This window comes from Excalfactoria chinensis, chromosome 22, assembly GCF_039878825.1.
Source record: "Excalfactoria chinensis isolate bCotChi1 chromosome 22, bCotChi1.hap2, whole genome shotgun sequence".
Taxonomy (NCBI): domain Eukaryota; kingdom Metazoa; phylum Chordata; class Aves; order Galliformes; family Phasianidae; genus Excalfactoria; species Excalfactoria chinensis.
The window spans coordinates 3433652-3446538 of NC_092846.1; positions in this window are offsets into that span (position 1 = coordinate 3433652).

A 12887-nucleotide genomic window follows, 5' to 3' on the forward strand; every position below is an offset into this window, starting at 1 on the left:
CTTTGCACACGGATGGATGGAGATGGAAGATCTGCAGTGATCTCCATTTGTGACAGCTCGGAAGCGACCTGCTGATAACGGGGATGTTGTGCTTTGCTTCCTCTCCTGGGCCGCTCAGCCAGTGGGGTGTTTGTGTTTCTTTCTCACATAGTTCAGAATGCCAATTGCTGTCCCATTATTTTCGTCGGGAATTCTGTGTCAGTTCAGTTCGCTACTGAAATGTATCCTCCCCACAGATGAAGGCTGTTGGGAAACCACAAGCTTCGTGAAATTCAACATTGGTAAGCAGCAAAATTATGAAACCACAGGAAATGGAATGAGCAATTCCTGCAATTCTTGCTTTTCCCCCCTCGACTCCTCTGTTGCTATTAGGAACCAAAAAAAAATGAAGGAAGAAAAGTGCATTAAATGGGGTGTTAGCAAAAGCTTCCTGTCCTCCAGTAAGATTTCTGGTTTTCCTAGCATGCGGTGGGTGCTGAGAGGGATGGAGGGGACCTGGGGGGCAGTGCTGACTCACACTGCTGCCAATGCACAGCTTGGGGTGAAAGAGATATATCAGGGTCAGTGTGGAAAGGATGACAGGAGACCCTAAGACAACAATAGGCAGTGACACGCATGGCCCGGAGAGCAGCCATGCTCTTTGCTTTGTGTTTTCTGGATGGGTAATTCATCTTGCTGTTTCTAACTGCCTACGGGGCCACAGGACCGGTCCCGTGCCTGCGTCAGGCAGCTTGGCCTTGTGGTTGGGGATGTTGGTCCTTTCTTTTGGGAGAAAACCACCCATTTTGGGGATGTTAACCACTGCGATGGGACCCAAACCCATAGAGAGCTGCAGCACAGCCTTGGCACTCCTCACGGTTATGTCTCACCCCAGCACACGGAGCCCTTCATCCTCTTTCAGCCATCTTCTTGTTGCCATCTCAATTACAGGCTAATGGGACCGACTATGGTTGAGCTTCTTCGCTGCAATTTGGTTTGCGTTTCGCTGTTGACATGTTTATGGGGTGATGATGGCGGGGCAACGGCCTGTGATGGTAAACGAGAGACATCAGCATTTCTTCCCCCTGTTTGAAGAACGCACAAGTTGCAAGAATAGCCAGAAGCTGAAAGTTGTGGTATGACTGAATGCAGGAGCCTGCAATGCTCCGAGGCACCATTCTCACAGCCTCACACAAAGGTCTGAGGCCATGGCAGCCCCAGACCTCTTCCTCTGATCACCGAGGTGCATCTCCAGCCTGGCTTCAGAAACCTATGCAACTACCCATCCTTTAAAAGAGATCAAAGCGTCAGGGTGCCTGTGGTAGTCCTACTTTGTCTTGTGTTTGGAAAGGGAGGGGTGAATGCTGGGTCTGTGATGAGAATTGAGCTGGAGTGCAGGCGTCCACCTGTCTTCCCTGGACCTACAGCTTACAAAGGGGCCAGGAGGTTGCACGTTTATGTTCCAGCATGCAGTTCCTCCTTCCAGGGCAGACTTGCTACCTGGGAATCATTTCAGCCATGATGTAGACATCCTGCTTGTGCAATATGGTGTCTACTGGGTATGTGCTGCAGCACATCTCTTGCATTCTGGCAGCCTGTGTACAGGACATGGGCACTAGCCCCAAATCCTCTTGTTGGCTGTGCAACCTGAGGCAGGAGCTAACAAGGCAGCCCTGACTGTACTGCTTGCACAGCTGGTCTCACCTCGAAAGGAACAAATATGTTGCAAAACTTGGTCCCATGCAGGTCAGCATGATGCAGAATCCTGGATATTTGGCTGCACATCATGGGGAGAACTGCAATGGTGCTGTTGGTTCCAGTGGGACGTCCTGGCATCTCAGATGGGTTATGAGCATCCACACTTATACATCAAGGGACGGTGTAGAAAATGATGCTTTTCAATAACAAGGAAATAGTCCTGAACGAAACCAGATCTGTTTATTTTGACTTCACTGTTGCAAATCATTGCAAGAAGAACCCAGTCCTACAGAGTGGATCCGATGTGGATGCGAACCACATGAAGTGCAGGTCTGATCCTGCATAGAAACATTCTGAATTTGCTTTCTTATTAAACAAACAAACAAACAAAAAAGCTAATTTACTATTGAAACAATGTGGTTTGTACGAAGGTTTTGATGTTTTGTTTTCAAACCGCACATCTAATTTTAAATGTTTAAGGCTTATAAATAACACGGTAATTCCAACACAGCCAAAGAAGATCTCATGCAAGAAACAGATACATCAGTACCTCATTTACATGCTTAACATGTGCCACATTTTATTCCCTATCCTCCTTGGATGAGACTCAAAGGGACTGCAGGAAGAATTTGCCCCCACATCCCTGCTTCATCCTGAGATAAGTTTGGAAAGAAGAGAAAACAACCCAAACCAACAACAACAGAGCTTTTATCACAGATGTCAGCAATTAAACCATCCGTTACAAGAAACGTTTGCTCACCTTATTTCTCCCTTTACTCGTTTGCTGAGACATCTCTCTGTATAGCTGCATCCATGCGGGGGAGCTTCACAGTGCAGCCCTAGGCAGGGGCATGGGGTTCATTCCAGAGGGTGCATCGCTGCCCTGCAGGAGCTGAGGGTGCAGATCCCTTTGCCTGTATGGCACAGGGAATGTAGAAGCTTTGGAGAATTAAAGCATGAAATTAAATTGTTTTGACATGTCTGCACACAGCTCTGCACCCACTTGAGGACGGACACACTGCTCATTTTCACCTGCTTTTGCACCTGCCATCCGCCATCCAATCATTGCTCAGGTGTTTGCCCATTTCCTCCTTGCTGCCATCCAGGAGAGCTGCTGTCCCAGGCAGAAGGGTTAATCTCAGTCAATTAAGTCAGCCTCTCCAGCTGTGAAAATGAAATGTGCCCCAATTACCGTCTCTCCTCCTATAGTATAAGAGTGAAATCTCATTAGCACTTCAGCACAACCAGCAATGTTCTGGTAGGGGTGTTAGAGGTGTTAATGGGAAACATCTTCCATTGTCCTTTGGTGAATGAAGCTGCTTCCCCCATGTAAGAGTGGGATTTCATCTGGAAGGGTTTGCACGGCCTGCCTTTGGCAACGTTAAATCCTCAAAAGAACAGAGCATAGAGAAATGCAATAACCCCAGGCTCAATCAGGATCATTCAGCATCACCTTTATCTGTCCCTCTGCTCTCATGATTGGCATTATCCAATAGCTGCCAAGTGCCATGACCTACATTTGGAGCCAGGTTTTGGGCTAATGTGAGGTATACTTTGCCATGTACCTTCCCCTATGAAGGCACCCTACAAAACCAAGTGCTGCAGCACACTGCCCAGGGCACATATAGCCCCCCAGCACAGCCAGCCCTGCTGCCTTGCATTTTCAGCTACAGCTCCCCCAAAGAACTTAAGGCCAATGCAAGCAGATGAGGATGAATCCCATCTGAAGCCACAGTGCAATTTGTTTGCTGGCACTGCTGTCTGCCTGGGAGCTGGGTGGCACAGTGGGGGCTGGCGTCTGCAGGGAGCCTTGCTTTCTGGGTATCCATTTCCAGACTCTTTGTAGATCTTTGTAGTTCACTAAAATTACAAAACTACATTGTGTTGAGTCTCATAGTCTCTACCGAGTACGGCTCATCTGAATTCCAAGAAGCAGCAGAAGTGCTGCTTTTATGGGGCCTTGCTTCATTGCTACATGCTGACAGGAGCAGCATAAGGACGTTGTGGAGACAGCGGCCCTGAGCACTGGGTGCATGGGACATCCCCACCTGGGGGATCTTCTCCTTTAGAGACATTCCCACTGCAATGACTGACCTGGGAGATGTGCCTGTAAAACCTCAGCAGTGTCATTCTTTGCAATGAGAGTTTTACTTTGAGTGAAAAATCCAGTTTGATCTTAATTCCGGAGCCATCCCTGCTGCTTCATTAAGTGGATAAAATAAATAATAATAGAAAGCAGATTTGCTTAATGTCGCTGTGGAGTTAGTAAGCCAAGTTCGGTTTGACTTATGTGCTACATCAGCGCCTATGCTGATACTTAAAGCACAATAATCACCAATGGTACTGAATGCAGCAGCTGTGATGCTGTTAGAGCAGGTAACATTGCAGCCAGGTTGGTTTGGCCTGATCCCATTTGTACTTTTTGGCCATATCCTCCTTGTTGGGGATTCTCTGCCTCCTTGGCTGGCTCTGTGGGACTTGCCCACATAAAGAAGCCTCTTTCTGCCTTACCCCATGGAAGCGGTGAGGTTATCCCTGTCTCTGTGCTCTTCTGATACAGCTCAGTGCTCATAAACTGCCGGAAGATGTTGGTGAAATCAGGAAAATGCCAGATTACGAGCACGGCGCTGGGTCACCGATTAACAGCTCTTGGCAAGTGGAGCAGTCATCGCAGCATGTATTTCATTTATGAGAGCAGAGCCCCAGGACTGCTGCTCGTAATTCAGCTGGGGGCTGAATGAAGTGAGATCTTTCTCTGCTTCAATCAAACTCATAAAAGCAGAGCACGGAGCAGAGCCCATTGCTGTGGCCACAATTGCAGCCTGGGAATCAGGCTCAGCTGCCCACTGCCTTGCTCAAACCCACAGGTCCCACCCTGCACTGCTCAGGGGCTTGAGATGGACTCCGCTGGGGGGGTTGACAGGGTCTGGAAACCACCCTGAGGGCTCAGCAGAACTGCCCTTGTTCAGTCTGGGGCTGCACAGACACAATGGGAGCCCTCAAATACTCGGTTGCAGGGAGGATGGAAATGTGGCATCCCCAGTTAAATGCAGTGGGATCATGGTGCAGAGGATAAGAACCCCAACCCTTGGGGTGCTTCCTCCTTCCACCTGCCATCTCACAGCCCCTCCTGCCTCCCTGGTGCTACCCACTGCTTCCCCACAGCCCCCCCCCCCACAGCCCCACATTTGTTGTGCCATCAGAGGAAGATGGGCCCAGGAACCTCCTCCCTACAGCAACATCTTCCCACACAGAGAGAGCAGCTCCAAAGAAATCACTGCAAGGACTGCTGCTCATCTTTGAGATATTCTAATTAAAACAATGGGACTGATTAATGCAAACCAGATTCGGAGTTGAACAAATAGGAGGCAGGGATGGGATTAAACCATGAGCCCTGCTGGAGCCTCCTAGGGGGATGGGAGCCCCTGGGAAGGGTGGGAGCCCCATGGCAAGTGAGCATCTGCTGCCCCATGTGCAGGATTGGAGGTGAGGGAGAACCTCTCTGATCACACAGCTCCAATCTGGCCAGGCTGTGCACATGACTTTGGTTTAACTACAGCCAAGCTTTGCTCTATGTGTGCAAGCTTGCAGCAAAGGGGAATGGGCAAGTGCATGAGCAAGACACAGCAAAAAGCCCAACAGAAGTGGGTGAAATAGAGGAAAAGAGCAATTTCTGACCTCATTCATTTAGCTACTGGAGGACTGCTCCAAGGTTTTGCCAATCTTAGCATGTGAAGTGACTTACAAATGCAACATCATTTTTCAGTCGATGACATCCCTTTAAGCAAACAACAACACTGGTATCTCGCTCCCAATCAGCTCCTGGTCAATTATCTGCACTGTCACAAATGTGCTGTTGCTGTATAGTGTGTACAGTTTCCTCTGTATATTGCAGCATCCCGAATCAAAGAAATCTTTCACACGAACGTCGCAGGCTGAAAACAATAGAAGCAAACACCACTTCTTCAACTTCAATTGCTAACAGACCGCAACATTAAATAGATTTTTTTCCATCTGAGAGCTCTCTGAGGCAGAGTCAATCACGGAGGACCTGACTGTATTTCCTAATAGTAGTGCAGGAAGTGGATCCCTCTAATTGCTGCAGCTTTTACTGCAGCATCAAGAGGCTGCAGAGAAGGGAGAGAGCCCACTCACACCCCCATGGCTGCACCCTTATGTCTGCACATGGAGCTCAGGGCCTTAGGAGTGCACTGTTGGATGTGTGTCGTCCCACATCTCAAAACCAGGAAATAAAAATGGAGCCAAACTGGAGATTTCCCCTTGGAGTTCCTCCCTTGGCGGAAGGACAAGCTGTGTGACAGCTGCTACTCCAGGCACTAAAAATGTTCATTCATCATGGAAAAGTCCTTGTTGCTTTTCAGCTGAGAACCCATGTAATCACCATGTAACTCAATTAGAAATGGGTGGCCTTGCTCAGTTTCATTTTCACATGATCCAAACAAGACCTGTTTGGTTGACTCATCTGGGAACTACACTCTGTAGTATCTTCAGAAGTTCCATGAAGTCCAGGAAAAAAAGCATCTTGTATGAAATCTACTAGACTACTTGCTGGAACTGAGAATTCACTGTGATGCATTCTCTGTTTTGAACTTCTGACGCTAAAATGAAGCTCTTAGAGCTCAGCTTCTGCTATCTATCTCATTGCTGGGATTGTGTTTTGGCTTCTTAATTGGCGATGCAATGCCCATGACCTGGGGGTGCAATGCTAAGGCCTGGGGGTGTGATATCAGGGACATGGGGGTGCAATGCCCATCACCTAAGGATGCAGTATGTATCACCTAATGTTTCAAGGCCCAACAACCAGGGTTGCAATGCTCATCACCTAAGGATGCAACACCCATCAACCAGGGAGGCAATGCACATCATCAAAGGATGCAATGTTCATCAACCCAGGCTGCAATGTCCACCAAGTAGGGGTGCAAAGCCCAGCACCTAAAGGTGCAATGCCTGCAGGCTTGCAGCAGCCATGCAGCCCCATGCAGCAGCCAGGCAGGCTGTGGCTCTGCATGCTTGTCGTTGCCCCGTAGGGAGCTTTGCACAAGGCGATCCGCCGTGAGGATTTGCACATAAGTCACAGGGTTTAACTGAAATCCAATTTGCCGGGGAGGAGTGTTGGTTTAGATTATGGAAGAACAATTCACTCACTGCCTTCTTTAGAGAGGAGAGAGGGAAAGAGCTGTCAGGGCAGGGCAGCCTTCCCCTGCATGGGCTGGGGTTCACGGGGTGCTCACAGGGCCTGAATGAAAACAAATGTAAAACTGATAGGTACATTTGTAACCTATTACCACATGAGCTTTATGAAACTCTAAACTTACTGGCAAAGGGAAGGAGGCAGAGGCTTCCAGAGTATTTTTTTTTCTTAAATGAGAAAGCTGCCACAGATGGTGCAAGTTCTCATGCAGGCACTGGGTTGGGGCTGAGCTGTATCCGAACAGTTGAAGGGAAACAAAGACTGTGCCATGGAGCACAGCAGTACCGGCTTTGTTATGTGGGACAGGGGACTGTCCCCATGCAGAGTGTGGGATGCACATACACATGGTGCATGGTGCCAGGTGCAGATGAAGGATGCACAGTGCAGGGTTGCAGGGCACACAGTGCATGGTGCAGGGTGCACAGAGCAAGATGTGTGTGTGAGGGTATTTCAAAGGCTTGTACTATGACCAAACATATGCATTGTGTTTTTATTTACCAAAAGGACAACAAAAAGTGCATCTCTGGGTCTGCTCCCTGCCAATTTTCAGTCCTCTGGTTCAGGACATGAAAGTGTGGGAGCTTCTCAAGCCAGGTGAAACCAGAAAGCAAAGCAAAATGCAGTGAAAGACAGAACACATCCCAAGGCAAGGATGCAGTAGAACAAATGTCAACCCATTTTGACTTGAGTTGGAAGCAGCTGCATGTAGGTGCTCACAGTGCAAGGTGCCTGGCAGCTGTGCAATGGCCTCTGTGCAGCTGGCTGTTTGTTTTAAGGGCCAGGGGAGGATTCTGAGTTTTCTAGGTGTAGAAATAGATCTGTGCCCATCCTTGGAGTGTACCCAGCACCGGTGTGTGCCTGCTAATATGCAAAGCCCTGAGCTGCTATGGAATGCGAACAGGAGTGAATTCCCCTCCTAAGCTGAACTGCTGTGAGGCAGTGAGTTGCTCTGCTTGCTGAGCACAAGCACATGTTCCAGTATCAGGTTCCTAAGTGTAAATGGTGCTACCTGCTGGCGCGTGAGTTTTTTATGGATCTGCTCACCCTTGAAAATTGGGCCTTCAAATCCCATGCAACGCACATGAATTTTGAAGGGAGAAATATTGGGTTTTATTTCTTAGGGGAAAATAAATGTGATCTCAGAATAAATCAATAGAACATGACTTCGCTCGGTGGAATAAGCCAAGTGGAGACATGGAAAAATAAACTCTTCCTGACAACTCCTGCTGAAAGATTCTCATCTCTCCAGGTCACGGGATCAACAGCGGGAATGACAGCCACTTGAACTTTGGCAGAAAGCCCCTCCACGGCTCTGACAGATGTTTCTGGTACTAACCCACGAGGATGCTTTGCTGATTGCTTCTGGTCCAGACAGCGCTCACTCCCAGACAGACTGTGAGCCCCAGCGTGCTGGGACTGGAGCTACAAGAGACAGCTGCAGCCCTCCATCATTTTGCCAAGCACCAATGCTGCAAAGAGCATCGGATAAATGCAAGGGTTCCATCTGTGCAGAGGTGGTGGGCAGCTCAGGGCTGTGCCCGGAGTCCCATGAGCATCCCATAGAACAACAGGGAAGACCAGCAGGACAAAGCTCAGAAGGTGACACCTGGAGTCCCGGGCAAGTCACCGAGAAGGGGAGAAACGCTCATTTAATTTGGTTCATTTGTTATAATGATTCTTCACCGTGGGCCGTATTAAACACTTCAGTGATTTTTTGCCTCTAAAACCCTCTTGCAGGGATTGTGATGAAAGGTATATTTATTGTACTTCAGCTTGGAAAGTTGTTTCAGATGTTTCCAATTCATCAACCAGTTCAGACATCTGTTCTTGGTTGGGGCAGAAAAGCTTAACTCGCACACACGCACCAAAAAAAGAAAAAGCATTCATTTTGGAGATTTCTCTGATGAGCTTTTTAATCCTAACACGTTGTCAGATAGTGCTAATCGTTGGGTCACCCCCAGCCAGGTCGGGGCCACCCATGGCCGCTCGCACCTCCCCCCCCACCAGTCAACCCATATGAGGGTTCCAGGGGATGGGGTGCACAAAACCCCACAGTGACACTCCAGCTGGGTGTCTGCAATGATGGGATCGTCCTGAGACTGCAAAGTTTGGCTTCAAGTTGGAACAAAACTCAAATATTTAGAAATTTTCTGCTACAAACCCTTAAAGGTAACACTGAGGGAGATGGGACAAAATGCTTCGCCGAGGCATAGATCAGTTTGTTTTGTTTTGGTTACGACGTTTTACAATCTATTCCATTCTAACCCCAAAAAAAGAAATAATAGAAGGTGGTGAGGTCATTTCACATTAAAAAAAAACACACAACCCTAAATGATTCATTCAGAAAATGTCAAAACAGGATGTTTTGATAGCATCAGCGGTCTATTTCCAGCTTTCTTTCGAAAGACCTTTTGGTTCTATCGACCAGGTTACACAAGGTGCTGTGATTTGGGGAGCGTGAGCTGCATGCTTTGGCAGGATACGGGCAGACACATTTCCCACCACTATCGCCGTTCCAGTGCTTCCTTCCAACACTCATTAATACTCTCACTGAGCGTGCTGAGGTTGCAGCACTGCACATCCCAATGGCTGAATGGTGAAGCTGAGCAGAAGGCTGACACTTCTTGAGGATATAATCCCAAAATCAAATCCAAGCCAAATCTTGAACATGGAGCTTAGGCTTTTGCTTTGCCTGTAGCCTTGCTCCTCTTTCCAGCACCTTGGTCACTGGGACCTGGACCAATTGCAACCTCCCACCTGCTGCTGCAAAGGGATGGGGTTTAAGGATAACATCCTGCTGCAGGATGTGCCTGGGGTGCAGTGCTGCCAGAGCATCAGCAATGCAGTGCTGGTAAATGGCATTGCTGGTGGGCATGGGAGGCTGTGCTGCACACCTGCCAGGGAAGGACATGATGAGCTAAAGGCTGGTTTCCAACACATGGTAAAAACTGTGTCCTATTGGTACAAGGCCAAAGAGAAAAGGAACAATTGAAAATGATGGACTGCAGGAGCCTTGTCCTGGTGGTGCAGAGAAGGCATTTTGTGCTGTGGCCAAAGAGTGGACGATACACTATGGGCACCTGATGAGTATACTGCAAGTTTGGGGGAGCAGAGGAGCCCCCATAGCAGAGCCTGTTGTCCTCACTCCCTCCCAAAGATGCCAGAGATTTTCAAAGAATAAGAACCATGACGATGTATGGGAAGACCCTTTGCTATCTTTCTCTAATATTTTCTGGGTGATTTATTCCGATATATTCTGATGGCTGAGATCTGGAGCGAACAGGCTGTGCAGGACCCACAGCAATGCCAGCAGCTTGGTGATGGATGGGATTTTCCAGCACCGTGATAGGGATGGAGGCAGGCAGCAGTGGGAGAGGAGCAGGAGGCGGCTGGGAACCGACAGCTCCCAGCACCCAGCAGCTTTCCTAGGAGAGCAGAGCTCCGGGAATGTCAGCTCTGTAATTAATCCTGAGCCCCATCACCTGCCGGGGGTGCGAGCCACCAGACGTAGCCTGTGTCTGGCCCAAAGGGAGAGTGAGAAAAGTTAATTGAACTATGTCCTTCAAAGTCCCATAGAAACTCTCCTGCTTTTCTATGCCAAACAGCCTGAGAGTTTCCCGGAGCCTAATCCCCAGCAAGAGACAGACTGTCTAGCAGCTCGGTGAATGCAGCAAATCCTGACTGGGGTGAATCTGCCCTCTGGTGCAGCACGGAGATTCTTTAATTAAAGCAAATGTTGCCATGGTGGGGCATAGAAAGCCCTTGACAGATGCAAGCTGGGGAACGGCAGACAGTTCACAATCTCATTAGCACCTGCAGCTCCATCTGGTTATTGGATTGGGATGCTTTGAATTTTTATTGTGCAGACCTCTCGGATTCCCTCGGTCTCACAGGGCAGAGCGCAGGTTTGGGGCAGGTTGGGGCACCCTGTTCCTCCCAGCGTGGTGGGGTTGTTTCTGTGGGTGTTACTGCAACAGGAACTTTTGCTCTGCTCTTGGGAAGCAAGGCAGATCTGAGCAGCGCCCTGCAGACAGCCTGGCTGTGCTCTGCTCCCTGCTGTAGGCAGGCTGGTGGGCAGCAGGAGGCAGAAAGTGTGATGGTGCCAGAGCTGTGGGGCTACTGGTGGGGCAGACACCTGGCAGCTGGCATGGAGGGCCCTCATTGACACCTCTCTGCCACCCTCTTGTGTGGCCTTCAGCTCACACAGCAACATCCACAGTGGCAGTGGAGCATCTCACGGTGGCATTGGAAGTGATGGGAGCTGCCCTGCTGCTGGAGGAATAAGGAGGTGATGCTCGTCACAAGCTCGTGTGGTTCACTGACAGCTGAATGACTCTGCTACTGTAGTTTTCCTGCATAGATGGGATTTTAGGGCTTTAATCCGTGTTTGGAAACTGCCCCCAACATTCTCCAATGCATTGCTTCAAAGGAGCGGGCGGCGGTGAGGTTATGAAAGCAGCAGCTGCCAGCCTGCCTCACTGCAGCCTGCTGGATGGCTCTCCGAGTGGTATTTATTAATATTATGAATATTGAATCACTGCAATGAATAATCTGGCAGCTCTAAGACTTGCCCTGACTAATGGAGCTGTGGTACAGCAAATGTTTTCCAGCAGAAAGGAACGCAGCAGGCGTTGTAGGATGAGGTGTCCCATCCCACCCTGTCACATCCCAACCCCGTCCTGTCCCACTTGAGGCATTGCAGCAGATGTCCCTATCTGGCAGCACGCTGCCCATCCACCGAGCACTGCCCCCCAGCTCTGCCCATCCCAGCAGCAGTCGCACCCAGAACGGGCTGCTTTCCGCAGGCATCATCCTCTTTGCCTTGGCACAGCCAGCTTGATTTGTAAACCCAACAGAAATCAGAAGGATCCAACTTCAAAGCACAGCCGAGGAGCTGGGAGCTGGGCAGCACCTGGTGCTGTTATCTCAGCTGACGGTGGCCCAGGGCGAGGAGGGTTGAGATGCTGGCTGAAGTTCGGCCTCGCTATTTAGCATTCTCCATCCTACCCTGGCATGTTTTCCCCTTTGCTGTTTCTCCCCGCGGCCAGTGTAATTCACAGATAGGGTGTGACAAAGCCTTTGTGGCTGCTCTCGGCCTCCAAAGAGCCGTGCAGCACTTGCTGGTGCTGCCGCTGTGCTTCCAATTAGCTCACATCTGTTACAGCTATACTTCCCTCCAGCCCCCACCTCGAGCGCCTGCAAGTGATTTTATGCAGTAATAACAGAAATCACGAAACCTGAAATGAATCTAAACAAAAGGAATCATTCAAATTACCCTTAACCCTTTGAAGACCGGGTGCTGCCCATAACAAAAGGAGCTCAGGTTAGATACACTCCATGACACAGATCCAGCATGAGTCTTGACCTGCCAGAGAACCCAGCTGCATGGCTGACTCAGGCTCCTGAGCACAATGGATTATTTATGCTGGCAGTATCTGACCCAGATGTGTGGTGCAGCACCCCATGGTTCAAATAGCATGCACCCACCCAGCTCTATGCACTGCAGCCTGGCCTCTGCCTGCAGTGCAAACTGGGGATCCCCATCCAACACCTAACTGGTTTCTGCATAGTTTTCCTCCAGGAGGGAGAAGAAACTTGGGAATGCTGCTGGGTTGTCCTGTTCATCCTTGCCATCATGCAATGCAACATTATGTAAAGTAAGATACGGTGAGGATGTCTGTAGTTTGGGGTCAGGCTCACCCTAGATGTGCTGGTGGCTCAGACACCAGACCTTGATCATCATTGTGTAGGCAAATACCCATGAATGTCTGCAACAGAGCAGACAGAGCCTGGCAAACATGATCTCAGGCCACGGATAGGACTGTCCTACCACAGCCATCCTTGGATTCTTGGCCTGGGAGGTTCCAGATGTCCCCAGCCTTTTTACTCCAAATTCTAAGAGGACCAAAATAATAAAAAATAAAGCTTTATTATTATTATTACTATTATTATTTAGGAACCCACCAACTTCTTTCAACATGGCCCAATTCTGAGGCAT